Genomic DNA, 27,036 nt, shown 5'->3' with positions numbered 1-27,036 from the left:
CCCAATCCCATCCTCCCAATTCTCCACCTTTGTCCCTCTCCCAGTCCACTGCTAAGGGAGGTCCTCCTCCCCTTCCCTCTGATCCTAGTCTATCAAGTCTCATCAAGAGTGGCTGCATTGTCTTCTTCTGTGGCCTGGCAAGGCTGCTCCCCCCTCAGGGGGAGGTGATCAAAGAGCAGGCCAATAAGTTCATGTCAGAGACAGTACCTGTCCCCATTACTATGGAAGCCACTTGGACACTGAACTGCCATAGGCTATCTCCATGCAGTGGTTCCAGGTGATCTCCATGAGTGGTCGGTCCTCGGATGGAGTATCAGTTTCAGAAAAGACCCCTGTGCCCAGACTTTTTGGATCTGTTGCTGTCTTTGTGGAACTCCTGTCCTCTCCAGGTCTTACTATTTCCCACTTCTTTCATAAGATTCCCTGCACTCTGCCCAAAATTTCGATATGAGTCTCAGCATCTGGGGCCACATTGCCACATTCTAGTGGTCATTGCATCATCCCTCACAATAGATTTGATAGAAACAAAACTCAGACAGTATTACTCTGCAATGAAAAATAAGGAAATCATGCAATTTGCAGGTAAATGGTGGAACCTGGAAAGGATCATCCTGAGTGAGCTGTCCCAGAAGCAGAAAGCCACACATGGTATATACTCACTCATATAGACATAGGATAAACCTAAAATCTGTCCATGTAAAGAAACTAATCAAGAGAGAGGACCCTGACTAAAATGCTCAATCCCCATCCCGAAAGGCAAAGAGGATGGACATCAGAAGAAGAAGAAAGCAGGAAACAACCTAGGAACCTGCCACAGAGGGCCTCTGAAAGGCTCTGCCCTGCAGACTATCAAAGCAGATGCTGAGACTTTATGGCCAACTGTTGGGCAGAGTGCAAGGAATCTTATGTAAGAAATGGGAAATAGTAGGTTATAGAGAGGACAGGAATCCCACAAAGAGAGCAACAGAACTAGAGAATTTGAACACAGGGGTCTTCCCAGAGACCCATACTCCAAGCAAGTACCAGGCATGGGGATAACCTAGAACCCCTGCGCAGATGTAATCCATGGCAGTTTAGTGTCTAAGTGGGTTAGATAGAAATGGGAAAAGGGACTGCCTCTGACACAATCTGATAGGCCTGCTCTTTGATCACCTCCCCCTGAGGGGAGAGCAGTCTTACCAGGCCACAGAAGATGACAATGCAGCCACTCCGGATGTGATCTGATAGACTAATATCAGAAGGAAGGAGAGGAGGACCTCCCCTATCAGTGGACTTGGGGAGGGGCATGCATGAAGAAGGGGGAGGGAGGGTGGGATCGGGAGGGGAGGAGGGAGGGGTTTATGGAGGGATACAAAGTGAATAAAGTGTAAAATAATAACAATAATAAAAATAAATAAAAAACTCAGACAGATGTAAATTATTGTCTTTTATTTTTTGTTGCATTGGGTTAACATACATTTATGAACTGTTTAACTGAGTGATAACAATGAGAGTTACTGTGTGGGTTTTTCAATCTTCATTATTGCTGACTCTTGTGCTCACCAAGTATTTTCTCTGTTTGTAGTAATACCTGCTGATAGATGCATTTCTTCAGTGTAGCCTGGCAAGAGTCGGTTGTGATGATACCACTAAGTGGTTGGTCTCTGTGGGTGCTATTCTGAGATCTACTTTCTTGAATGAGATCATTAATTCCTTGAAAGATTTTCATTGGTGATAGCATTAAATATTGTTCCAAATTTAGTTACATGTCCTGGACTTTCTTTTTCCATTTGTCAGATATTAACAGCTGTAAGAATTTTGAGATGTATGTATGCTAGATTGGGTAGTTGGGTATCTTTGCTATAGAATTTGATTTATGATCAAATGCAGACTGAGTATCTGCAGTACATCATCCATTGTTTGGAGACAGAATCATGGATACTACTAAGTGATCTGGTTAGAAACTCCCAGAATTTACTGACCATGCTTTTTACCACACTCTGTTATCTGTTAACTATTGCCATATAAAAAATAATTCGTTCAGAGCTATTTGAAACCTGCCTACAATAAACATAATCCATTTCTCTGTTTTCTTGTATTTGTTTTGTTACTGTTTGTTTGTTTGTTTGTTTCAGTCAGGTCTAAGATGTGATTGTGCTTAAAAATATGTTTCTAACTTACTTGTGGGACATTGTAGAGCTCCAAAAGTGTTGCAATTGCAGCAGAAAATTCTGGCTTGTTTCCTGAAAGGATTCCTAGAGCTTTGTGTTGAGTGTTGCACTTGTAGTTAGGGATATACTCAGTCCTTCCTGTCAGCCACATCAGAGGGCCCTCCAAGGTTCTTTTGTTAGAATTAAAGGCACTGTAGATGTGGAAACCCAAGGTCATATTGGGAAGCAGGTTTGAGTCCTTATTGATCTCTTCAATGGCAAAGTATAAGGCCAGCAAATATTGATAGTTTCTCCATTTCCATCTAAACCAGAGGAACAGAATGATGGGTATTGTCAGTATATTTTTCTCAGAAAATCTTTATCATATACAGGAACCTAGAGGTTCTAGCACTTTTCTAGCACTTTTCCTGTGACATGTAAATCTTGTGTGAATAAGCCCTTGACAACTCAGGAACATCACAGAATGGCTCCCAAACTCTCAGAAATTTAACTGTTTCTAATATTTTGGTGTACAATGTGTGCATAAAATGTCACTTGTTTGTATCCTATGAGTACTGAATACATAGGTGCTTATGATGTTTCGGTTCATGGAAGCACTGGGTTATGGAAGAGTCACTAAGGTGTTCACTAGGAATACAAGTAAGAGCTTCATATCCTTTTCTTTTGTAATGATTCAATTTCATACTTACTTACAAAAATTCTAACCAGTTTATATGCACTCCTAGTATCAAAGTGTCTCTTTGTGGTATAGACAGATGCCCGAAAATCTATCTATAGCTAGACCTCTCTTAATAAGTTCTCTTAATAAGTTTTCTCAATAAGTTCTCAGTGCCCACCGGGTCGTCCTCAAAACGTGTAGATCCAGTTCATAAGATCCCTTCTGGCATCCTTGGGCTCCAGACACACCTGTGGTATTCACACATATATAAGAAGGTAATATCTCAAGTCCATGAAATAAAAATAAATAAGCATGTGCAAAATAGTGTTTGGGGGGCTTGAAAAATCATTGATATGTTATGACTAGTTGCTGCTCTTGTGGAGGACCATGAATCAAGTCACGATAGCCAGTTTTAGGTTCCAAATGTGTGTAACACCAGTTCTAGGGGATCCATGTCCTCCACTGGCCTCTGAAGGGAGCATACACACAAGTGGTACACACACAAACATGTAGGCAAAACACTCATAAACATAAGGTAAAAATTAATCGATTTTTTTTCAAACACATTTGAAAAAAATTATTTAATTCCACTAGCCTTATGTGCTGATCTCTAAAACAGGCAGCAATGTAAAATACAGACAACTGATTGTAAGAACAGACAAGATAATTAATGCATTTCTTGGTTCAGAGAAATTATTTTTTATAAAAACAAGAGAAGGGATTATCTGAGTACTTCAAATTGTTTATAAGAAAAATTTCCAAATAAAATTAATCGATTTTTATTAAAATTCAAAAAGTAGTAAAAAAAAGTAGTAAAGGAAATGTGATTCTCAAAACTCGCAGATTAATATAATGAGTAGAGTTTCCTGTGTAAGGCAAGGAGAAAATAGTAATTTAAAGTAGCATATTAAAGTGAGGAAGACCCCAAGTACATTAAGACAGTACATAATGGGAGAAAGTGGAACTTTGTTGCAGGTAGGTGGGTTGAACTGTGTCACACACAGCCTTCAGTGCTTGAGGATGGGTCCTCAGAAGCTTGTTTCAAAACCTGTGGTAGATAAGAGTCTGGGTGACCCTAATGGAACTTAACAGAAATCATTAGCCTGAAGTCCACTGGGTTCAGCTGAAGGAAGGAGTCTGCCTTCTGACCTGCCATCACCAGGAAGAAATTCGATTTGGATGTACTACATTTATCTGAGATCTTTGTCTAGATGTTATATTAAGAGATAATCTATTGGACAAAAGCAGGCAATTAGCAACAGCCAAGAGAAAGAGAATTAGTCTTCCCCAAGGATTATCCCATACTAAAATTGAACTGTAGGAATGTACACATGTATCAATGAGAACTGGAAAGAGCTGTGTTTGCAAAGACTGGCTATAAAAACTTCATTGAAGATATTACAATGTTGTAGTTTGAGAGGCTCATTACCATAGCATGGGCTACCTGTAGCACCCTGAGTAGCCATTTCTTGGACACCTTTGTGGTTAAGATGATAGCTACATCGATACCTGTATCTGTATCTATATCTGTATCTATATTTATATAACTCCCATAGCTGATGAATAAAATCATTTTAGAATGTAGTAACCCAGCACACTACTGGCTTTTGCCAATCTAATGACATCACATAGCCATCTTGGGCCTGTATGATAACTTGCCCCATTTTGCTGTTAACATCCTCTCTGAGGTTTCCAGTGCTGTATTGGATTTGTAGTTTTCTTTATTCCGTTGAAAATTCATGAAGCTGCTTCCACATTGTATCATGGAATTTGGGATAACCTAAATTGTGTTCAAATACTCTCAAATTTATTCAAGATGAAATTCTCTCTTTTTTCATTTGAGCTGAGGGCTTATGTTTTTCCATTCACATAAAAGCAATACTAAAAACTAAAGAATTGATTCAGTTCTTTCTATCCTTATACTTATTCATTTATATATGTGTGACAGGAACTCCACAAGATCATCAGGACCAATCACCCAGGGCCCAGAGGGTCCTACAGAGTATGAAGTACCCACCAAGGACAATGCATGTAGGTCCTCTACATATAAGTAGCTGATGTGATTAGGCTTCATGTGGGCCCACTAGTTAGTGGAGTGGTGACAAACTATATTTTCTCTTTGTTGATCACTTTCCCCTCATGGAACTGCCCTAAAAGCCAACAGGGGAGTCTACAAACTAAGACTACAGGGGCTAGGGTGTGTAGTTAGGGAGCAGAATAGTGGAGGAGGTTGTGGGAGAAAGAGTAGGATTGGGAGAAGAGGGTGGGGCCTATGACCAATATGTAAATTCAATTAATTAATGAAAAATATTCAAGTGAAAAATATGGCAATAAGTTAGATGCTTTCCCTCCAAGCCCTCAGAGAGTTCTCCTGAGTACAGACTTAAGGAATGTAAGGAAAATGATTTCTCTGCCACATATCAATAGGCAGAAATGGCCTTTCCTTTGATCATATTTCAACTGTGGTAATGCTGACAACTGAACCATGAATTGCCACATGCTTCACTCAACAATAAATCCCTGCCCAACCTATGGACATTGTTGAATTAAATGCTCTACTCTGCCTGGCCAAGGTAGGTTATTTTTCCCAAGTTCCTGCTCCATAAAAAATCTCTCAGGCCTCATATGTCTGATATTTGGAGGCTCATGATGCCTTGTGTGTCAGCTGAAGACAATGTTGTTTTGTGCAGCATCCAAACACTGTTGAACTCTGGTCCATACATAGTCTTTGAAAATGCCATGGAGGATCCCAGACTGGGTGCCCAGGTATCCATTAAGTCTCTGTCATTTTGACTGGTATAGAGGCCATTTGGATTATACTTCCTGCTCAAATTTATCCATCTCAGATCTCTAGTCATTTGCATAGCAGGTTGTCACTATAAAAGTTTAACAGAGGTTATGAAACTTTAGGCAGCGCCTCTAAACAATGCTGCAGCTGCATGGTCAGTCCACATCATACATAAAAGTCAGACCTTGTTCTTTTTCTACAGATACTAGATTCCTTTTTGAAGAAGACATTACCTTGCTGGCTTCACACTGAAAAATCTAATCTCACAAAATTAGATTTAAATGAAATTCAAATTGAATCTACTAATACCTAACAGTTTACATTTTATGGTTCTTTCCTTTAAAAGAACTTGCTTGTCGATCATTTCTCCCAGTATTCAAACAAATCTGTCTCTGGTTAAATGCCTGGATGTTGGAAACAAACACTTTAAAGTTGATGTAAATTGTGAATGTCTAAGAAAAGGATTTAAGGTATGTAAATGCAAGATATAAAAATCTGAAAAAGTGGTTTAAAGTTTGTGAAAATGAGACTTAAAGATTTTAAACTTTCTGAGTTTTAAAATATGAATCAGTGGAGTTCTGATATGTTATGAAAACAACCAGGAGAAAGCCCTGTGTAGTCTTGTCATAGTTACAGAATCAGACTTTTTAATGTCCTTTCATTCCTGCTGAAGATATACTTCAATGCTTCTCATTGTGCTGAAATCTTACATGCCAATACACATTCAGATTGAGGAAAGGCTGTTCATTTTTAGTCCAGAACCATCCTTTTTGTTGCCCAAGTTTATCTGTAAAGCATCGGTCTACTCTAATTCTTTACAGACATTTGTTCACTGCTTTTAGTCAAACAGAATCTAGATTAAGACTTCTGTCAACTAACAATGCAGTCTTTCTATCTACTGTCTATATCTGAAGATGGACACTTTCCTTCCTCCTATCTACTGTCTATATCTGAAGATGGACACTTTCCTTCCTCCCGTGTTGGCATTTCTTCTCTTTCCAGCTGCAGTGGACTCCTGATCAATGATTTCTCTATCTTGTGAAAGCATTCCTACGAGTTCTTTACTTCCAACATAAATTAGGAATCCTGATTTTTTTTTTCTATTCAAGTACTCCACAACAATACAACTACCAGGATCTTAGGCTAGTATGTTTGTTTCCTCCTCAGAGAGGACATATGTATTGTGGATTCAAAAAGATACTTTTCAGCAAAGGAACAGAACAACCTAATTCCAAAACTGATGTTCAAATGAACACATGTACCAATTATAGCATCAACAAAAAAACCAGGAATATTAAAAAGCCCACTGACTCCTCCACAATATCATAAATAATTAACAACCTAACTCACAGTTTTTCAGAGAGATAAAGTGGCATATAAATACTTCAGAAAGTGAAGAGATGAACAACAGAAAAGAAGACAGAACCAAATAATGGATTCAACTGCGAATTCAGACAAGAATCAACATTCTCCATGAGAACTTGGATGAGGAATAGAATAAACAGCAATACACAGGAAAAACTAAGTACCATAAAAGACAAATCATAAGACAAAATTGAGATTGTAAGGGAGTAGAAAGACAGATAGAAAGGTTGGGAATGAAAATCATAAAACCTCCAATCATATCACAGAACAGTGGGTTTCCAGAAGACAGAAGACAGAATGCGGGCATGAATGACATGAATTTCAGAACACTACATTACAATATCAATGAAAAATAAATAAGTTATAAGTATAACCAATGTCTAAACTCTGAGATCCTTTAAATATACTAAAACCAGAACAAATGAAACTGGAGATTCTAAGATTTGTACTGAGGACATAGGGACATTCAAGTTCACTTTAGCAGAAACTCTCCAATTCTTGAAAGAAACAGATATTCGAACATAACACATTTAGATGGCCAAATACACATGAGAAGAATGGAAACTTATCTTGACATATTAGCATCAATGTGTTAAAAAAAACATAAGTTTGTCCATGGAATCACACCATGGAGCAGACACAAAAGTTGGTGGTTTCTCTTCCTGATTTCTTTCTTACTGGAAACATAACAAAGAGAAGTGGGAATGTCTGTAGATGCACAATGAAGCTGGAAAATGTCAAACTGTTTGTCACATTGTTCTGTAACTAGTTCATAATTCTCAATGGAATTACATGTGTTTAGCAGGTAATGTACTATCTTGTAGACAGAACAAACATAGCATATTCAAAAAAGTACTCACAGAAAGGTGTTCCATAGACGACTTGGCTCTCTGTCAAAAAGGTTCTGGACATTCTGGGGTAGATCGAGTGGGATGTGAATGGGGATGAATGTACCAAAGATTATGTCTGCCTCCATATAGTTGCTGAGCTTCCTGTAATGAAAACAACTGAGCTGAGACATCCCCATAGATGTATATGTAGGTTGCTGGAGTAGGATGAGAGAAAGCAAAAGAAGGAACATTTAGGCTCTTCACTACACAGAGACAGTCTCCTGCATCTAGAATGATCCAAGGAGATTATTGTCTTGGGTCCTGGAATAGGCTCAGACCTCAACAATGTCAGAGAAGGCTTTGTATGCTCTAGCTGCTTCCTACTGTTGCTTCAGTTTCTCAGTCTGTGCATACCCATAGGTTCTCATAACAGGTCAGTGCAAACACTGTAGCAAAGTCCAGACAACTGAGGGTCACAGTACTGAGATATTTCTGTCACTGTAGCCAGACTTGCTCTGAATTTGCTATCTTTTTATTGTTCTATTTCCCTGTCATCCATGTACTCTTGGAATCCCAAAGCCCTGGAGCTCTGCACCTGCTTCCTCTATGTGGGTTAAAAACATGTTTGGCTCTTTCTTTCTTCCTTGAACAACTTGTATGATTATTTCATCATGGTCCACAGTGACTTTGGAGAGCACCATAGTCTGAGGCAAAATTGTAGGTCATAAAAAAAAAAACCTCCCAGGTCCAGATGGTTTTAGCACATAATTCTGCCAGACATTCAAGACATTAAAAAAGAGCTAATGCAGATATTCTTCAAAGTGTTCCATAACATAGAAACAGAAGGAACATTGCCAAATTCATTCTACAAGGGAAGCCACAGCCACCCTGACACCTAAACCATACAAAGACCCAAAAAATAAAGTGAATTTCAGAGCACTTTCATGCATGAACTTCCATGCAAAAAAATCAATAAAATACAAACTGAATCCAAGGACACATCATATACATCATCCCAGGGATGCAAGGATGGTTCAACATACAAAACGTCATCAATGTAATCCACCATATTAACAAACTCAAAGAAAAAATATCACATGATCATCTCATGCAGAAATGTCTTTGATCTCTGACCAAATCCAACCACTCCATCATGATGAAATTCTTAGAGAGATCAAGGATACAAGGTCGATAGTTAAACATAATAAAGGCTATATACAGAAATCTGATTACAAGCATCAAACTAAATGTAGAAAAATTCAAAGCAATTCCACTAAAATTAGGGACAGGAGAAGAATGCCCACTCTCTCTGATCCTCTTCAATATAGTACTTTAAGTTCTAGCTAGAGCAATAAGACAACTAAGGGAGATCAAGGGCATACAAATTAGCAAGGAAGAAGTCAATATACTGCTATTTGCAGATGAGGTGGTAGTGTATGTAAGCGACCCCAAAAATTTCACCAGAGAATACCAACAGCTGATAAACAGCTTCAGCAAAGTAGCTGGATATTAAAAACCATCAGTAGCCCTCTTGCACATAAAGGACATATGTGCTAAGAAAGAAATTAGGAAAACTACACCATCCATAATAGCCACAAATGCTATAATGTATCTTGGTGTGACTCTAACCAAATAAGTGAAAGACCTATATTAAAAGAACTTCAAGTGTCTGAGAAAAGAAAAAGAAGATGATGTCAGAAAATGGAAAGATCTCCCAATCTTCTGGATCCATAGGATTAGCATAGTGAGGCAACCCACAGGTTCAATGCAATCACCATCATAATACCAACACAGTCCTTTTCAGACCTTGAAAGAGCAATTCTAAACTTCACATGGAAGAACAAAAAACCCAGAACAGCTTAAACAATCCTGTACAATAATAGAACTTCTGGAGTTATCTCCATCCCTGATCTCAAGCTATACCACACAGCAATAGTAATAAAAACTGCATGGTACTGACATAGAGATAGTCTGGCTGGTTGATCAAAGGAATTGAATCAAAGACCCAGAAATAAACACACATGCCTTTGGTCAATTGGTTTTTGACAAAGAAGTCAAAAGTGTACAATGGAAAAAAGACAGCATCTTCAACACATCGTGCTAGTCTAACTGTATCTCTGCATGTAGAAAAAATGCAAATAGATATATATTTATCTCCCTCCAAAAAAACCTCTCACATCTAAGTGGGTCAGAAATCTCAATATAACAGCAGATACACTAAATCTGTTAGAAGAGAATGTTGGGAAAAGCCTTGAACTCATTAGTACAAAAGACAACTTCCTGAACAAAACACCAACAGCTAAGGCTCTAAGATCAACAAATAATAAATAGGACCTCATGAAACTGGAAACTTCTTTAAGGAATAAAAAACACTATCAATGGAACTAAATGTCAGTCTACACATTAGGAAAATCCTATTTTCAACAAAGTGCTAATATCCCAACTACACAAAGGACTCAAGAAATCAAACACCAATAAAAAATGACCTAATTAAATAATTGGCACATAATTAAACAAAATTTTCAATAGGAAAATCTTGAATGGCTTCGAAGCACTTAAAGAAATGCTCACCCTTTCTCATCATCAGAGAAATATAAATCAAAATGACCCTGAGATTCCATCTCATACCAGTTGGAATGGCTAAGATAAAAATCTCAAATTACAACACATCCTGGCCAGGATGAGGACAAAGGGGAACTCGCCTTCCTTGCTGGTGTGTTTGTAAACTTTTACAAGCACTTCGGAAATCAATCTGGTGCTTTCTCAGAAAACTGGGAAGAGCCTTAACTTAAGACCCATCTATGCCACTACTGGATATATAACCAAAAGAGGCTCAACAAGGACACCTAATCAACTACATTCATAGCAGTTTTATTTGGAATCTGGAAACCACCTAGATGTCCCACAACATAAAGAGACGGTGGCACATTTACACAACAGAATACTACCCAGCCATTAAAAACAAAGCAATCATAAAATTTGCAGGCAAATGGATGCAACTAGAAAACAACATCTTGAGTGAGGTAATGCAGACTCAGAATGATACACATGGAATGTACTCACTTATATGTGGATTTTAGCCACTTCAAACAAGTTAAGCATAATATAAAGCACAGATCAAAAAGAGATAAGAAACATAGAGGATCCGAGGGAGAATGCATAAATGTTACTCAGAAGAGTAGGAAGAATAGACAGAAGTAGTGGTTGAAGAGAGGAAACAGGGCAGGAGAAGGGATTTAGAAAGTTAAGAGAATAGCGATCAGGGATGAGAAGACAGAAGGCATATAGTAAAAAGAGAAACTGAGGGTGGGATATATCTGTGACAAGTGGAGACCTAACTCAGGGTAGGCTCCTGGGAGGATATGAGGGAATTTCAAGCAGAGACTGAAGAGGACACCCTCTAACTAATCTAGGGTAGGATTCCTAGTAGATGGAGGGGAATACCAACAAATCTTCAACCCCCAACTGACCCTGCCTTCTAGATGTGTAGGGAAAAAGATAGAGCAGGTAAAGCCCATATTGAAGGAATAAACAACCAATGCCTGACCCAACAAATACCCACACTGTGGGAAAGTGACAACTTCTGTCACTATAAAGAACACTCCACTAAGGTTCCAGAAAGGAGCCTGTCAGAAATATTCTCTGAGAGTCTCTATCCAGCAGCACTTCAAAATAGAAGTTGAACTCACAGCCATCCATTGTGTCATGAGTAGGGAGTCTTGTGGAAAGTGGGTGGAAAGAGAGAAGGACCTGGAGATGACAGGAGCTCCAGAGGAAAACCAAAAGAGCCAACTAACTAAGCCCCAGGAATGCTTGCTAAGACTTAAGAATCAACCAAGGACCAGGTATGGACTGGATATAGGTCCCTACTAAGATGTAGCAGATGGGCAGCTTAGGAATCATGTGAGTCCTCTAATAAGAGGAGTGGTGTCTACACTTACTCACTTGCTAGCTTTCTGATCACTTCCCCATGGTGGGACTGCCTTGTCAGACCACAGGTGAAGAGGACATGGTATATCCTGGTGTAGCTTGATGATCTGGAGTGTATGGGAAAGGGAGTTTTCCTTTGCTGAGGAACAGGCAAGGGTAGAGGTTTGAGAGAGGCGGAGGGAGGGTAAGACTGGGAGGAGAGGAGGGATGGGGCAACAACCATGATGTAAAGTGAATAAAAAATAAACTTAAAAACAGAAATAATATAGGAACACTAGGAAAAATGGTAGATTATTGAATCTCATAGATATTTGGATATTGACACCAAAATTAAGCTTACAATTCCTTGCATTGGTATAGATCATTTTTATATCGATAACAGAATTAAGGTTATGTTTGGTTACAGCATACAATGTATCAACTCTTTTTGAAGTCTTGTACCTATTTAAACCTTTAAAATGCAATGTGAAGTTCTAGTACTGTTGAAAGCTACTATCATAAACTCTTTAGGATATCTAAGAGATACAAACTAATAATGAATCAAATTTGTTGTTTTGTTAGGTACTAAATTAGTTAAATGCAGATGTTTTCTAACCTAATCAGTCAGTTCATAGCTATAATACCAGCTGCATAAGATGTCTGCCACATATTCTGAGCCAAAAGAGTAAAGATGATGCTCAGTGCTTTAGAGATATCTTGGTTGCTTGTACACACAGTCAGAAGTTTCTGTCATTTCTATAGCTTTGGAAGATGCTTGCTCTGTACTTCCTGATTATTCAGATAATATTACTCCTTCTCAGGTCTCTGGGGATGAATGCTAAATAGTTATAATCTTATAATTTAGATTAAGTTCTTTATAAAATAAGACTTTTTTTTTTGTCCTAGAAAGACATTTTTTGGATTAGTATTGCAAATGTTGATACAAAGTGATTCAGGTACAGAACTTTTCACTCATCAAGATAAGATAGAGAGTAGAATAGTTTTTTCAAGTTTGCTAATTACATATGGACTAGACATTGTGAATGTAATTTATACCCGATAATATATAGTTTGTTGTTTTATATAGTATATAGTTTGAGGAAGAATTCTTTTATTTAGGCAAAAAGGGGAAATGTTGCAGGATATTTGATCCCATTGTGAACCCCAAAATTGTGAACTGTAAAACACTACTTTTTGATCAGTGTGGTTGAGCCCTATCATACACCTTCACTCCAAGAAATTTCTGGAGACGCCATACTAGCTCCGCAGGATCGCCATCACTGACGGTACTGCCCGCCCAATCCCACAGTGACAGAGAATACACTATATACTCACCAAAACCAGGCAGAAACGTCATACAACCTGGACACACCAGGTGCTGGGCCTCCCAAGCTTGGAGAGCACAATGAAGAGACCCCAGGACTTCCCAGAAAGCTTCAGGACTAGCGACCCAGTCTCCAGTTACAGCGGGACTTGGCGGCTGAGCAGCACTGAGCTGGCGGGGCACAACAGCTCTCCAGTTTAAGACTAACCAGGGCCAAACCAGAGAACAGAGAGCCTGGTTACCCCATCCCTGCTGATGTGACCACCCTGAAATCTCCAGCTGCAGCAAGACCTCAGAACCTGGCAGTGACAGCAGCACAGAACTGGCGGAGCACATCAAAGAAGCAGGGCCAAACCAGAGAGCAGAGAGCCCCAGATACCATGGTCTCTGCCAAGTGACCTGCCTGTAAGTGAGTGCACCCTTGAGATTCTGCAGTTCCCCAGATCCTGGGTCCTTCTAAAACAGAAGCCAGGCATCGAACACCCTCCCACCCACATACCCACTTTGGGAAACAGAGGGGCACTAGGAACATTGAAGTTCCTGCCCTGTGGGTCTAATTGAGTTAAGGCAGTTAATGCCAGAAATTGCGCTGCGATCATCATTAGCGCCTGCGACATATACAGTGCAGAGCCCCTCCCACACACTCAAGGGTTCAACATTACCCATCACTCTGTCCCTCGAGACACACGTACACACACACACACACACACACACACACACACACACACACGCTTGCATTTGCCCCGTTTGCGCCTGCGTACTTTCCTCCCACAGGTACAGCTAGTCCTCAGCACACACTGAGAGTTCTCAGCTTCCTGAAGAACTCTCCAGACGCCAGAGAGAGACAGCACCAGTCTGATCTGCAGAATCCAAAAACAAACAGGGAAGGTTTCAGATAAGCCAATGGCCAAGGATAGGCGAAAGAACACTTCCAACATAAATCAGGACATCATGACTTCACCAGCAAACCCCAAAATCGATGGATACTCCAATTCAGCAGAAGCACAGGAAAATGATTTTAAATCCATGCTCGCCCAATTATTTGAGGTTCATAAGGAGGAAATGAACAAGTCTTTCAAAGAGATGGCCAGTCAATTGGAGGCAAAGAAAGAAGAAATAGACAATATCCTTAAAGAAACACAGGCAAACATAGATAAACAAATAGATACACAAGTAGAGAAAAAACTAGTGGCATATAAAAAAGGAAATGAAAAAAGAAATAGAGGCCATCATAGAGAGACAGGAATCCAAATTCAAACACATGAAAGAAATGGTGCAAGGCATGAAAACAGAATTAGAATCAATAAAGAAAACACAAAATGAGAAAACCCTTGAGCTGGAGAACTTGGAGAAAAGATCAGGAACCACAAAAGTAAGCATCACCAACAGAATACAAGCGATGGAAGAGAGAATCTCTGGAGCTGAAGACACACTTGCAGAAATGGATACTTCTCTCAAAGAAAAAGTAAAATCAGAAAAGTTCCAATCACAAAATATCCAAGAAATCAAGGATGCTATGAAAAGACAAAATCTAAGAATAATAGGAATTCATGAAAAAGAAGACTCCAGACTCCAAGGTCCAGAAAATATTTTCAAGAAAATCATAGAAGAAAATTTTCCCAACTTAAAGAAAGAGATGTCCATAAATATACAAGAGGCCTACAGAACTCCAAATAGACTAGACCAGAAAAGAAACACATCACATCACATCATAGTCAAAACACTAAATCTACAGAACAAAGAAAAGATATTAAAAGCAGCAAGGGAAAAAGGCCAAGTAACATATGAAGGTAGACCTATCAGAATCACACCGGACTTCTCATCAGAAACTATGAAAGCCAGAAGGGCCTGGGCAAGTATCATGGAGACTCTAAGAGATCACAAATGTCAACCCAGACTACAATACCCTGCAAAGCTTTCAATCAACATAGATGAAGAAAACAAAATATTCCATGACAAAACTAAATTTACACAGTATCTACACAGCAAACCATCCCTACAGAAGATACTAGAAGGAAAACTCCAATCCAATGAAAACAAATTCACCCAAGAAAACAGGGCATACAGATAATATCCCAACAAAAATAAAAAGAAAACAAGCAAAGAAATAGGGTTAGATCACCGACTCCATTACAAAAGGAACTAACATGCATTGGTCACTATTATCTATCAATATCAATGGACTCAACTCACCAATAAAAAGACACAGGCTAACAGAATGGTTAAGGAAACAGGATCCAATATTCTGTTGCATCCAAGAAACACACCTATGCAGCAAAGATAAACACTACCTCAGAGTAAAGGGCTGGAAAACTGTTTTTCAAGCAAATGGTTCCAGAAAACAAGCTGGAGTAGCCATCCTAATATCTAATAAAATAGACTTTCAACCCAAGTTAATAAAAAAAGATAAGGAGGGCCACTATATTCTCATCAAAGGAAAAATCCACCAGGAGGACATCACAATCTTGAATATCTATGTCCCAAATACAAGAGCACCTACATTCATAAATGAAACATTATTAAAGCTTAAATCATACATTGATCCTAATACCTTAGTAACACCCCACTCTCATCACGGGACAGAGCAACTAGACAGACATCAAATAGGGAAATAAAAGCACTCACAGAATCCCTAAATCAAATGGACCTAATAGACATTTACAGAACTTTTCACCCAAACTCAAAAGAGTACACCTTCTTTTCAGCACCACATGGAACCTTCTCCAAAATAGACTATATAGTGGGTCACAAAGCAAGCCTCAACAGATACAAAAGGATTGAAATAATCCCTTGTATGCTATCTGACCACCATGGACCAAAGCTGGACATCAACAATAACAGAAACAACAAAAAACCGACACGCACATGGAAACTGAACAACTTACTACTCAATGATAGCTGGGTTAAGGAAGAAATAAAGAAAGAAATTAAAGACTTCCTAGAATTCAATGAAAAGGAAGGCACAACATACCCAAATTTATGGGACACATTGAAAGCAGTGCTCAGAGGAAAATTTATAGCACTAAGTGCCTGCAAGAAGAAATTTGTAACATCACATACAAACAACTTAATGGCCCAACTGAAAACCCTGGAAAAAAAGAAGCAGATACACCCAAGAGGAGCAGACAGCTGGAAATAATCAAACTCAGGGCTGAAATCAATCAATTAGAAACAAATAAAACTATTCAAAGAATCAATGAAACAAAAAGGTGGTTCTTTGAGAAAATCAACAAGATAGAGAAACCCTTAGCCAAACTAACTAAAAGGCAGAGAGAAGCTATCCAAATCAACAAAAACAGAAATGAAAATGGGGACATAACTACAGACACTGAGGAAATCCAAACAATTATTAGGTCATAATACAAAAGCCTATATGTCACAAAATTTGAAAATCTAAATGAAATGGATAATTTTCTTGACAGATTCCATCTACCAAAATTAAGTCAAGATCAGGTAGAAAGACTGAATAGCCCTATATCTCCCAAGGAAATTGAAGCGGTCATTAACAGTCTCCCCTCCAAAAAAAAAAGCCCTGGGCCAGATGGCTTCAGCGCAGAGTTCTACCAGACCTTCAAAGAAGTGTTAACACCAATTCTCCTCAAACTATTCCACAAAACAGAAACAGAAGGAACACTAACAAACTCATTCTGTGAAGCCACAGTCACCTTGATACCTAAACCACACAAAGACACAACAAAAAAAGAGAACTTCAAAGCTATCTCTCTTATGAACATTGATGTAAAAATACTCAATAAAATACTTGCAAACCGAATCCAAGAACATATCAAAGATATCATCCACCATGACCAAGTTGGCTTCATCCCAGGCATGCAAGGGTGGTTCAACATAAGGAAATCTATCAATGTAATCCACCACATAAACAAACCGAAGGAGAAAAACCACATGATCATCTCCTTAGATGCCAAAAAAGCATTTGACAAAGTCCAACACCCATTCATGTTTAAAGTCTTGGAGAGAAAAGGGATACAAGGCACATACCTAAAGATAGTAAAGGCAAGCCTATAGCTAACAACAAACTCAATGGAGAGAAACTTAAATCAATCCCACTGAAATCAGGGACAAGACAAGGCTACCCATTGTCTCCATATCTCTTCAACATAGTACTTGAAGTCCTAGCCAGAGCAATAAGACAACTAAGGGAGATCAAGGAGATACAAATCAGAAAGAGGTCAAAGTGTCACTATTTGCAGATGATATGATAGTATACATGAGTGACCCCAAAAATTCAACCAGAGAACTCCTTCAGCTGATAAACACCTTCAGCAAAGTGGCAGGATACAAAATCAACTCAAAAAAATCAGAAGCCCTCCTATATACCAAAGACAAAAAGGCTGAGAAAGAAATCAGGGAAACAACACCCTTCACAATAGCCATTAATAACATAAAGTACCTTGGTGTGACTCTAACCAAGCAAGTGAAAGACCTGTTTGAGAAAAACTTCAAGTCTCTGAAGAAAGAAATTGAAGAAGATATCAGAAGATGGAAAGATCTCCCGTGCTCATGGATTGGTAGGATTAACATTGTGAAAATGGCTATCCTGCCAAAAGCAATCTACAAATTCAATTCCCATCAAAATACCAACTCAATTCTTAAAAGATTCTCAGGTTCATATGGAGAAACAAAAAACCCAGAATCTCCAAAATTATCCTGTACAACAACAGAATCATCTGGAGGTATCTCCATCCATGATCTCAAGCTGTACTACAGGGCAACAGTAATAAAAACTGCATGGTATTGGCATAGAAACAGAAAGGAGGATCAATGGAACCGCATAGAAGACCCAGAAATAAACCCACACACCTATGAATACTCGAATTTTGACAAAGAAGCCAAAACCACTCAATGGAAAAAAGACAGCATCTTCAACAAATGGTGCTGGACCAACTGGATGTCTACATGCAGAAAAATGAAAATAGATCCATATTTATCACCCTGCAGAAAACTAAAGTCAAAGTGGATCAAGGACCTCAACATAAAATCAGATACTCTAAATCAGTTGGAAAAAAAATGTAACTAAAAAGAAAAATTAAATTAAAAAAAAACATACTAAAGGCCTACAGAACACCAAATAGACCAGACCAGAAAAGAAACTCCTCATGTCACATAATAGTCAATACACTAAACCTACAGAACAAAGAAAAAATATTAAAAGAAACAAGGGAAAAAGGCCAAGTAACATATAAAGGTAGGCCTATCAGAATCACAGCCTAGAACTCATTGGCACAGGAGACAACTTCCTGAACAGAACACCAACAGCACAGGCTCTAAGAGCAACAATCAATAAATGGGACCTCATGAAACTGAAAAGCATCTGTAAAGCAAAAGACAGCGTCATCAAAACAAAACAACTGCCTACAGATTGGGAAAGAATCATCACCAACCCTTTATCTGACAGAGGGCTAATATCCAGTATATATAAAGAACTAAAGAAGCAGAAAAGCAACAAACCAAGTAATCCAATTAAGAATTGGGGAACGGAGCTAAAAAGAATTCTTGACAGAGGAACATCGAATGGCAAAGAAACACTTAAAGAAATGCTCAACCTCATTAGCCATTAGGGAAATGCAAATCAAAAAGACCCTGAGATTTCACCTTACACCCATCAGAATGGCCAAGATGAAAAACTCAAGTGACAACACATACTGGAGAGGTTGTGGTGAAAGGGGAACCCTCCTCCATTGCTGGTGGGAATGTAAACTGGTATAACCACTTTGGAAGTCAATCTGGCACTTTCTCAGACAATTAGGAGTAGTGCTACCTCAAGACCCAGCTATACCACTGCTAGGTATATACCCAAAATTTGCTCAAGTACACAACAAGGACATTTGTTCAACCATGTTTGTAGCAGCTTTATTTGTAATAGGCCGAACCTCGAAACAACCCAGATGTCCATCAACGGAGGAATGGATACAGAAATTGTGGTATTTTTACACAATGGAATACTACTCAGCAATCAAAAAGGAGGAAATCATGAAATTTGCAGGCAAATGGTGGGATCTAGAAAAGATCATTCTGAGTGAAGTATCCCAGAATAAGAAAGACAAACATGGTATATACTCACTTATATAGACCTACAAGATATGATAAACATAATGAAATCTACACACCTAAAGAAGATAATCAAGAAAGCAGACACAGGCAAAGATCCTCATGTAGAAAGACAAATGGGATGTGCATTGAACATGACAGGAGTCTACTGCAACAGGCATCTGAAAGACTCTACCTAGCAGTGTTTCAAAGCAGACACTAAGACTCATAACCAAACCCTCCACAGAGTGCAGGGAATCATATGAAAGAAGAGGAATTAGTATGATATGGAAAGGATAGGAGCTCTACAAGGACCAAATATATCCGGGCACAGGGTCTTTTCTGAGACTGGCACTCAACCAAGGACCATCTATGGATATAACCTAGAACTTCTGCTTGGATATGGCCCGTGGTAGCTCAGTAACCAAGTAGTTTTCCAAAGTAAGGGAAACAAGGACTATTTCTCAAGGGCAGGCTCTTTGACCTCCCCCCCCTGGGGTAGGAGCAGTCCTGTTAGGCCACAGAGGAGGACTTTGCAGCCAGCCCTGAAGATACCTGATAAAACAGGGTCAAATGAAAGGGGAGGAGGTCCTTCCCTATCAGTGGACTTGGAAAGGGGCAGGGAGAAGACCAGGGAGGGAGTGTGGGGTTGGGGAGGGAATGAGGGAGCGGGATACAGCTGGGACACAGAGTTAACAAAATGTAACTAAAAAGAAAAATTAAATTTAAAAAAAAAAAAACATACTAAAGGCCTACAGAACACCAAATAGACCAGACCAGAAAAGAAACTCCTCATGTCACATAATAGTCAATACACTAAACCTACAGAACAAAGAAAAAATATTAAAAGAAACAAGGGAAAAAGGCCAAGTAACATATAAAGGTAGGCCTATCAGAATCACACCCAACTTCTCAACGGAAACAACGAAAGCCAGAAGGGCCAGGGCAGATGTCATACAGACTGTAATAGACCACAGATGCCAACCCAGACTACCCTACTCATCAAAGATTTCAAACAACTTATATGGAGAAAACAAAATATTCCATGACTAAATTAAATTTAAACAATATCTACACAGCAACCTAGCCCTACAGAAGATACTAGAAGAAAAATTCCAATCCAATGGAAACAACTACACCCAAGAAAACATAGGATATAGATAACTTCACAACAAAAAATTAAAAGAATAAAAACATAGAAACATAGTAATGCCACCATATTCACAATAAAAGGAACTAACATTGTTCACTGTTATCTATCAACATCAATGGATTCAACTCTCCAATAAAAAATACAGACTACCAGAAACGTTGTGGAAGCAGAATCCAACATTCTGCTGCATCCAAGAAACATACCTCTGCAATAACGATAAACACTACCTCAGAATAAATGGCAAGAAAATGTTTTTCAAGCAAACTGTCCCAGAAAACAGGATGAAGTAGCTATCCTAATGTCTAATAAAATTGACTTTAATCCAAAAAAGATGAGGAGGAATACTTTATTCTGATCAAAGGAAAAATCCACCAGGAGCCCATCACAATTCTGAACATCTATGCCCCAAATATAAGAATGCCTACATTTGAAAATGAAACATTATTAAAGCTTAAATTACACATTGATTCCACCTTAATAGTGGGGGACTTCAACACCCATTCTCACCAAGGGATAGATCACCTACACAGAAGCTAAATAAGGAAATAATGACACTTACAGAGGTTAAAAATCAAATGGACCTAATAGATGTTGACAAAACTTTTCACCCAAACTTAAGAGTATACCTTCTTTTCAGCACCTCATGAACATTCTCAAAAATTGACCATATAATCTGGCACAGAGCAAGTGTCAAAAGATACAAGAAGATAAAAATAATCCCTTGTATCCTATCAGACCACCATAGACTAAAACTAGACCTCAACAAAAACAGAAATAACAAAAAGCCTACATAGGCATGGAAAGTAAACAACTCTCTACTCAATGACAGTTTGGTCAGGAAAAAATAAAAATAAAAAAGACAACTAGAGACTTCCTAAAATTCAATGAAGGTGAAGGCACAACTTAACCAAACTTAAGGAACACAATGAAAACACTGCTAAAAGGAAAGTTCATAGCACTAAGTGCCTCCAGAGAAAAGAGTGAGACATCTAATACAAGCAATTTAACACCTCTAGAGATAAAAGCAGACACATTCAAGAGGAGTAGACAATTGGAAATAATCAAACTCAGAGCTGAAATAAATAGATTAGAAACAAAGAAAACAATTCAAAGAATCAATGAGAACAAGAACTGTTACTTTGAAAAACATCAACAAGATAGACAAACCCTTAGCCAAAGTAACTAAAAGGCAGAGAGAAACTATCCAAATCAGCATAATCAGAAATGAAAAGGGGCTCATAACAACAGACACTGTGGAAATCCAAATAATGACTAGGTCTTACTACAAAAGCATATATGCAGCAAAACATGAAAATCTAAATGAAATGGATAATTTTCTTGATATATTCTAGTTCCCAAATTTAAATCAAAACAGCAAATAGATTAAATAGTCCTATATCAGCCATGGAAATAGAAGCAGTCATCAAAAAGTCTCCCTTCCAAAAAAGCCCTGTGGCACATGGTTTCAGCACAGAATTCTACCAGACCTTCAAAGAGGAGCTAACTCCAATTATCTTCAAACTGTTTCACAAAGTAGAATAAGAAGGATAATTGCCAAAATCATTCTGTGAAGCCATAGTTACTTTGATACCTAAAACACACAAAGGACCCAACAGAAAAAGAGAATTTGAGACCTATCTTTCTTAAAAACATTGATGCAAAAATATTCAATAAATACTTGCAAACTAAATCCAAGAACATAAAATATTTCATCCACCATGACCAAGTAGTCTTCATACCAGGCATGCAGGGGTGGCTCAGTATATGGAAATCCTTCAATGTAATCTACCACATAAACAAACTAAGGAGAAAACAACATGATCATCTCATTAGATGTTGAAAATGCATTTGAAAAAAATGAACACCCATTCATTTTTAAAGTCTTGGAGAGATCAGAGATACAAGGCACATATCTAAACATAGTAAAGACAATATACAGCAAGCCTCTAGCCAACGTCAAGCTCAATGGAGAGAAACCTAAATCAATCCCACTGAAATCAGGAAAAAATCAATACAGCCCACTCTCTCTTTATCTGTTAAACGTAGTTCTTGAAGTCCAAGCTAGAGTAATAAGACAACTAAAGGATATCAAGGAGATACAAATTGGAAAGGAAGAAGTCAAAGTATCACTATTAGCACATGATATGTTAGGATACACGAGTAATCAAAAAAATTCAACCAGAGAACTCCTTCAACTGATAAACAACTTCAAAAAAGTAGCTGGGTACAAAATTAACTCAAGAAACTTGTAGTCCTCCTATATATGAAAGACAAAAGGAATGACAAAGAAATTAGGGATACTACTCCCTTCACAATAGCCACTAATAACATAAAGTACCTTGGTATGACTCTAACCAAGCAAGTGAAAAATCTGTTTGAAAAAACCTCAAGTCTCTGAAGAAAGAAAATGAAGATTTTAGAAGATGTAAAGATCTCCCATACTCATGAATCTGTAAGACTAACTGTTGGAGGCCCTCTGCTATAGCCATGCAAAGAATACCTGAATGAAAGCTGTATCCTCAAATATCAGACAGAGAAAATCAAGACACCAAATCTGTTTTAGTTAGCTGGCTCAGCATTTAAAATCATTGGTAAGATTTCCACTGATTGAGATCTATTCCTAGCACTGACATTGTGGCTCACAACTTTCTGTATGTGTAGTTTCAGAAAATCCAATACCTATTTTGGCTTCTGCAGGCAATAGGTATAGTGAAAATGGTCATCCTGTAAAAAGCAATCTACAGATTCAATGCAATTCCCATCAAAATACAAACACAATTCTTTATAGAATTTGAAAGAACAATTCTCAATTTCATATGGAAAAGCAAATACCCAGAAATGCTAAAACAATCCTGTATAATAAAAGAGCTTATGGAGATATTGCCATCCCTGATCTCAAGCTGTACTAGAGACCCACAATAATAAAAACTCCATGGTACTGGCATAGAAAAAGAATGTTGAATCAATGGAACCAAATAGAAGTCCCAGAAATAAACCCACAGACTAATGGATATTGATTTTTGACAAAAAGAAGCCAAAAAGATAAAACAAAAAAGAGACAGCATCTTCAACAGACAGATCGAACTGGATGTCCACATGTAAAAAAATGCAAATAGATGCATATTTATCACCATGCACAAAACTAAAGTCCAAGTGGATCTCAACACAAAACCAGACACACTAAATATGTTAGAAGAAAAAGTGGAGAAAAACTTTGAACTCATTTGGACAGGAGACAACCTTCTGAAGAGAACACTAACAGCACAAGCTCTAAGGTCAACAATCAATAAATGAGATCTCATGAATCTGAAAGTGTCTGTAAAGCAAAGGACACTGCCATTAAAACAAAATTAGAGCCTAGAGACTAGGAAAGGATCTTCACCAACCCTATATCTGACAGAGGGCTAATATCCAGAATACAAAAAGAACTCAAGAAATCAAAAAGCAACAAATCAATACTCCAAGTAAAAACAAAAACAAAAACAAAAAAACAGAGAGCAGAGCTAAAGGCTAAAGGGAGAATTCTCAACAGAGGAATATTGAATGGCAGAGAAACACTTAAAGAAATGCTCAAAGTCCTTAGTCATCTGGGAAATGCAAATCAAAATGATCCTGAGATTTCACCTTACACTCTTCAGAATGGCTAAGATCAAAAACTCAAGTGACAATGCATGCTGGAGAGGATGTGGAAAAAGGGGAACCTTCTTCCATTGCTGGGGTAAATATAAACTTGGACAACCACTTTGAAAATCAGTCTGGTGCATTCCCAGACAATTAGGAATAGTGCTACCTCAAAATCCAGTTATACCTCTTCTAGGCATATTTCCAAAATATGCTCAAGTATATGACAAGGACAGTTGTTCAACCTCGACCAGAGCAGCTCTCTTCCCAATAGCCAGAATATGAAAACAACCCAGATGTCCCTCAGCAATTAAAAACAAGGAAATTGTGAAATTTGTAGGCAAATGGTGGGAACTAGAAAAGATCATCCTGAGTGAAGCAGAAAGACACACATGGTATATACACACTTATCAGTGTATATTATACATATAACAGGATAAATATACTAAAATCTAAAGAAGCTAAGTCTTGAGTTTGATTATTTCCAGCCATCTGCTCCTCTTGGTACATCTGGTTCTTTTTTTTTTTTTTTAGGGCTTTCAGTTGGGACACTAAGTTACTTGTATGAGATGTTTCAAATCTCTTCTTGAAGGCACTTAGTGCTATGTATTTTCCTCTTAGTATTGCTTTCATTTTGTCCCATAAGTTTGGGTATGTTGTACCTTTGTTTTCATTGAATTCTAGGAAGTCTTTACTTCTTTATTTCTTCCTATCCCAGCTGTCATTGAGTTGTTCAGTTTCTGTGAGTGTGAAGGCTTTTTGCTATTTTCATTGTTGTTGAGGTCCAGCTTTAGTCCATAGTGGTCGGATAGAATATAAGGGATTATTTCAACCTTCTTGTATCTGTTGAGGATTGCTTTGTGAACAACTATATGGTCTATTTTGGAGAAGTTTCTATGAGGTGCTGAAAATAAGGTATACTCTTTTGAATTTGGATGAATAATTCTGTAGACATCTATTAGGTCCATTTGATTTAGGACCTCTGTAAGTACCTTTATTTCCCTATTTGTCTTTTCTCTAGATGATCTGTCCCTTAGTGGGAATAGAATTTTTAAGTGTCCGACTTTTAAGGTGTTGAGATCAATGTGTGATTTACACTTTAATAGTATTTAATTCATTTACAAATGTGGGCGCTCTTGTATTTGGGGCATAGATATTCAGAACTGTGATGTCTTCTTGGTGGATTTTTCCTTTGATGAGAATGTAGTGCCACTCCTCATCTATTTTTGATTAGTTTTGGTTGAAAGTCTATTTTATTAGATAGTAAGATAGCTACCCCTGCTTGTTTCTGGGTCCATTTGCTTGAAAAACCTTTTTTCCAGCCCTTTTACTCTGACGTATTGTTTTTGTTTGTTGCAGAGGTGTGTTTCTTGGGTGCAGCTGAATGTTCAATCCTGTTTCTGCAACCAATCTCTTAGTCTGAGTCTTTTTATTGGCGAGTTGAGTACACTTATTGTTGATAGTTAATAGTGACCAATGAATGTTAATTTCTTTTGTTGTGGGGTTGGTGGTGATACTGTTTCATTGCTTCTATTCTTTTTGTTGTTGTGTACTTATTTATATCCTATGTTTTGTTGACTGTAGATGTTTTTGTTTGATTGGAGTTTTCCTTCTAGCATCTTTTGTAAGGCCAGGTTGCTATGTAGATTGTTTAAGTTTCGTTTTGTCATGAAATATTTTGTTTTCTCCATCTATTGCTTGAAAGCTTTGCTGGTTATAGTAGACTAGCTTGGCATCTATGGTCCCTTAAAGTTTGCATGACATCTGCCTGGGCCCTTCTCACTTTCATAGTTTCTGTTGAGAAATCTGGTGTGGTTCTGGTAGGTCTACCTTTATATGTTACTTGGCCTTTTTCTCTGGTTGATTTAATATTTTTTCTTTGTTTTGTAGGTTTAGTGTTTTGACTATGATGTGAAATGAGGAGTTTCTTTTCTTGTCTAGTCTATTTGTTTTTTTCAGGCATCTTATATATTCATGGACATCTCTAGTTGGAAAATGTTTCTTCTATGATTTTCTTGAAAATATTTTCTGGACCTTGGAGCCTGGTATCTTCTTTCTCATCTATTCCTATTAATCTTAGATTTTGTCATGGTGTCCTTGATTTCTTGGATTTTTTTGTGTTTGGAACTTTTCTGATTTTACTTTTTCTTTGAGATACATATCAATTTCTGCAAATGTACTTCAACAGATGAGATTCTCTCTTCCACCTCTTGTATTCTATTGGTGATAATTACCTCTGTGGTTCCTGTTTTCTCTAAGTTCTCCAGCTCCAGGATTTCCTTTGTTTGTGTTTTCTTTATTGACTCTAATTCTGGTTTTATGTCTTATACCATTTCCTTTATCTGTTTGAATGTGGATTCCTACCTTTTCATGATGGCTTCTATTTTTGTTTCCTCTTCATGTCACTAATTGTGCCTCTACTTGCTTGGCTGTATTTCTTTGAGAGTTTTGTCCATTTCTTTTCTCCATGCCTCTATTTGTGTGGCTATTTCTCTGAGAGATTTATTTCCTCTTTATAAGCCTCTAATAACTGGATAAGCATAATTTAAAAGTCATTTTCTTGTGGTTTCTGATAAACTGAAATGTCCATTGATTTTGGGGGTTACTGTTGAAGCCATGATGTCTTGATTCTTGTTGCATGTGTTCTTACACCAGCCTCTGACCATCTGCTTATCTGCAACCCTCAGTGTTTATTTCTGGAGTCTGTACTTCAGACTGGGTCAATCTTTTTCTGGTGTCTGGAGTATTTTTAAGGAAGAGGAGAGAGGTCCACTTGTTTGAGAGTGTGCATTGGTGGGTGTATCTGCTGTACCCAAGGGAGGAATGCAATGCTGGCACTATTTGTAGGTGCTGTTAGTGGGTGCAGTGCATAGCACAGATTCCCTGACCACCACAGGCCTCTGGAATTGTTTGCCTGGAATTCACTGGTAGACTCGCACAGCAGAGGCTTCAATGTTGAGAACGCTGTCCCAAGAATCCCTATGTTGCCCACAATAGGGGTGTGGGTGATAGGGATCTGATGTCTGGCTGCTTGTGTAGAGGGTCCCTGGATTTGGCGCTCTGCAATCACTCACTTGAAGGCACACTCACTGTCTAGCAGGACCAATCTGAAAGCACATGGATTCCCCTTGTTCTCTACTCTGATTTGATCTTACTGGGGCAAATGTGGGTGTAGGCTAACAGTCAGCTC

The 27,036-nt window shown here is 38.2% G+C and overlaps 1 protein-coding gene and 1 long non-coding RNA gene across 3 annotated transcripts in view; one reads left to right on the top strand and one right to left on the bottom strand.

Moving 5' to 3' along the window:
- Nucleotides 1-27,036, top strand: part of LOC110561735 (vomeronasal type-2 receptor 116-like) — a 799,658-nt gene that overhangs the window by 367,316 nt on the left and 405,306 nt on the right.
- LOC132650848 (uncharacterized) overlaps nucleotides 1,443-27,036 on the bottom strand; it is a 42,880-nt gene continuing 17,286 nt past the window's right edge. The window contains exons 3-4 of one of the 2 annotated variants that reach the window (XR_009588933.1): nucleotides 7,822-8,006; nucleotides 1,443-3,056 (exon numbers count right to left, since the gene is read on the bottom strand). This is a non-coding gene — a long non-coding RNA (uncharacterized LOC132650848). The remainder of the gene's footprint in view (nucleotides 3,057-7,821; nucleotides 8,007-27,036) is intronic. The other variant, XR_009588934.1, reaches the window with a different exon arrangement.

Source organism: Meriones unguiculatus (genome assembly GCF_030254825.1).
Source record: "Meriones unguiculatus strain TT.TT164.6M chromosome 13 unlocalized genomic scaffold, Bangor_MerUng_6.1 Chr13_unordered_Scaffold_34, whole genome shotgun sequence".
Classification (NCBI taxonomy): domain Eukaryota; kingdom Metazoa; phylum Chordata; class Mammalia; order Rodentia; family Muridae; genus Meriones; species Meriones unguiculatus.
This window is presented reverse-complemented; position numbering and strand designations above follow the sequence as displayed.